The sequence below is a fragment of the Amphiura filiformis genome, chromosome 18 (genome assembly GCF_039555335.1).
Source record: "Amphiura filiformis chromosome 18, Afil_fr2py, whole genome shotgun sequence".
Lineage (NCBI taxonomy): Eukaryota > Metazoa > Echinodermata > Ophiuroidea > Amphilepidida > Amphiuridae > Amphiura > Amphiura filiformis.
The window spans coordinates 38,828,007-38,831,291 of NC_092645.1; the positions used below are offsets into that span (position 1 = coordinate 38,828,007).

At 38.1% G+C, this 3,285-nt stretch overlaps 4 non-coding genes across 4 annotated transcripts; all 4 read right to left on the reverse strand.

Moving 5' to 3' along the window:
* Positions 1 to 1,526: 1,526 nt before the first annotated feature.
* On the reverse strand, positions 1,527 to 1,599 carry Trnat-agu (transfer RNA threonine (anticodon AGU)). Its single transcript has one exon. It is a non-coding gene; the product is annotated as a tRNA-Thr (tRNA).
* Positions 1,600 to 1,887: 288 nt separating this feature from the next.
* Positions 1,888 to 1,960, reverse strand: Trnat-agu (transfer RNA threonine (anticodon AGU)). Its single transcript has one exon. It is a non-coding gene; the product is annotated as a tRNA-Thr (tRNA).
* A 288-nt stretch (positions 1,961 to 2,248) lies between these two features.
* On the reverse strand, positions 2,249 to 2,321 carry Trnat-agu (transfer RNA threonine (anticodon AGU)). The gene has a single exon. It is a non-coding gene; the product is annotated as a tRNA-Thr (tRNA).
* A 288-nt stretch (positions 2,322 to 2,609) lies between these two features.
* Trnat-agu (transfer RNA threonine (anticodon AGU)) lies at positions 2,610 to 2,682 on the reverse strand. Its single transcript has one exon. It is a non-coding gene; the product is annotated as a tRNA-Thr (tRNA).
* Positions 2,683 to 3,285: the final 603 nt, after the last annotated feature.

A 3,285-nucleotide genomic window follows, 5' to 3' on the forward strand; every position in this document is an offset into this window, starting at 1 on the left:
ATTTTTTACTTCAAATTGTAGTATGTTAAGGATGAACATTATAATTCACATGTGAGCTTCTATGGCTATTATTGGGTGAATGGTTTTTCCACCAGCCCATTAACTAGTCCATTGCCTATGCCTACAGTACAGTGAGTGAGCTAGAGGTCAATCATCAATTGGATCGCTGTGTGTGCACTGAATAGGAAAAACGGACAGCAACTGCATAATGGTAACTTTTCTTTGCTTTTTAACGGGCCCACTAGGTTATCTTTTCTCTGGTTTTTGACAGGCCCATTATAATATATTTTTATGACCCGTAGAAAGCAAAGAAACAAGGTTTAACCCGAAACCACCGTTTTAGGCCACAAGAGGGTAAAATTACACGATATTTCGCGTTTCGCACGCATTTACCCATCAAATACCAAACGTCACTTTTTTTTTGCGCGCCAACACAAGATTCGTTGCCCTTAAATTTTAATGTTTCCGCTACCGCTTCCATATCTATTTGCTCTAGTTAAGGTTTTAGTGCAACTTTTTAGACAAAGGTGACAGCCATGGTAAAATGTATCCTCTCATGCTGATCGTTTCATTTTACCCGGCTGTCATTTTTGAAAATTGACGTGAACTGAGATATTTTGTTTCAAAATGTAGTTTTTGTGATTTGTATAACGGTTTTTATTTACCAAAAATGGGAATATTAAAATATCTTTGAAAAACAATTGAGTATAATCTTTAGTATTTTCAATTTTGCTGCGGAGAATACATGTCACATAAAATATATGTTAACAACATCGTTTTGGTGATTTTGTTCTTTTTGGACAAAATTAAATTGTCTGCAAATTGTGATTTTTTATAACGTTTTTATTTACAAAATATGGCAATATCAAAATGGTTTTAAAATATAAATGAAGTATAATCTTCATTTTCACATGTACATAAAATATTTGTTAACAACATCGTGACTTCGTTCATTTTGGACAAAATTAAATTTTATACAAAAATTCATAATCGATCCCAAAGTATATTGCAGATATTAAAAAATAAACACGATGACATTTTTATAGAAAAAATGTAGCGTCTTTCCAGTCTTCATTTTTAATCAATTTAAAAATAAACACTCGGCCTTCTAAGTTAGATCGATTGTGGCTCGATAATGTGTAAAGAATCTTTAAATATTAAGTTTAGTTAATATTCATACATAATACCTCGGATGCTACAGTATTTACACAAAAGTATTTGAAAAGTCTACCACACGGCTCTTTCTGGGAAGGTAACCAGGGTTCCATAGCTTGCGCATTAAATTGGTGTTATTTTTGTAGCAATAGTTTTTAAGGGCTCGGATAGCAACGTTTTTAAGTTACGTTAATAATCATATACATATATATATATATATATATATATATATATATATACACACTGAACAGGAAAGTGGAAAAACCCTGGCAGTACTCATATTGGGGATCGGAACGATGCGCTTCTCTATGAAATAAATATAAAGACACTGAACAAGAATAGAGAAAAACCCACGAAGAACGTAAAGCAAAAACCTTCGCCCGGACTCGAACCGGGGACCTCATGCGTACTATGCACACGTCCTAACCACTAGACCACGAAGGCTGAGTGGTAAGACGGGTCGCTAATCCAGCCGATATAGGCGAGGCTTTGCTTTACTTATTGTTCCACCATGCATATAGGCCTAATACGGCTTTTTAAATGCCATGGTATACTGCTGGGTGATCACCAAGTGATGCAATCCACTGAAATAATTATAAAGACACTGAACAGGAAAGTGGAAAAACCCTGGCAGTACTCATATTGGGGATCGGAACGATGCGCTTCTCTATGAAATAAATATAAAGACACTGAACAAGAATAGAGAAAAAACCACGAAGAACGTAAAGCAAAAACCTTCGCCCGGACTCGAACCGGGGACCTCATGCGTACTATGCACACGTCCTAACCACTAGACCACGAAGGCTGAGTGGTAAGACGGGTCGCTAATCCAGCCGATATAGGCGAGGCTTTGCTTTACTTATTGTTCCACCATGCATATAGGCCTAATACGGCTTTTTAAATGCCATGGTATACTGCTGGGTGATCACCAAGTGATGCAATCCACTGAAATAATTATAAAGACACTGAACAGGAAAGTGGAAAAACCCTGGCAGTACTCATATTGGGGATCGGAACGATGCGCTTCTCTATGAAATAAATATAAAGACACTGAACAAGAATAAAGAAAAACAAACGAAGAACGTAAAGCAAAAACCTTCGCCCGGACTCGAACCGGGGACCTCATGCGTACTATGCACACGTCCTAACCACTAGACCACGAAGGCTGAGTGGTAAGACGGGTCGCTAATCCAGCCGATATAGGCGAGGCTTTGCTTTACTTATTGTTCCACCATGCATATAGGCCTAATACGGCTTTTTAAATGCCATGGTATACTGCTGGGTGATCACCAAGTGATGCAATCCACTGAAATAATTATAAAGACACTGAACAGGAAAGTGGAAAAACCCTGGCAGTACTCATATTGGGGATCGGAACGATGCGCTTCTCTATAAAATAAATATAAAGACACTGAACAAGAATAGAGAAAAACCCACGAAGAACGTAAAGCAAAAACCTTCGCCCGGACTCGAACCGGGGACCTCATGCGTACTATGCACACGTCCTAACCACTAGACCACGAAGGCTGAGTGGTAAGACGGGTCGCTAATCCAGCCGATATATATATAATATTCATATACCTTTATACCTCGGATGCTACAGTATTTACACAAAAGTATTTGAAAAGTCTACCACGCGGCTCTTCCCGGGAAGGTAATCAGGGTTCCATAGCTTGCGCATTAAATTGGTGTTAATTTTCTAGCAATAGTTTTTAAGGCCTTGGATAGCAACGGTTTTCACGTATTGTTTTGTTGGGCTCGAGAGCACATCAGACACACGAAATTGAATCTTGAATACGAGGAATATTCTTCTAATATCAAATTAATAATCAATTTTATGGCAAAGTATTAAAAATTGATATTTTGACAAAAACAGTCCTCGAAGTAAATTGTATCAATCTAATGATATGTACTTAAAGTTTTTGTCAGAGAAGAACGGCACTTGTTTACATTTTGAGAGCATGCAGAGCGTAAACACGGAAGTGGGGATCTGATTGCCTGAATCAATCGTGTGACAATCATAGCAACAGACCGATAATCTGATTGGCCGATTGTGCGTCAAATCGTTGGTCGGAGCAGATCGGCGCCCTTGAAGTGAACACAAAGCTCCGCTTGTGTCGCTCATTAACC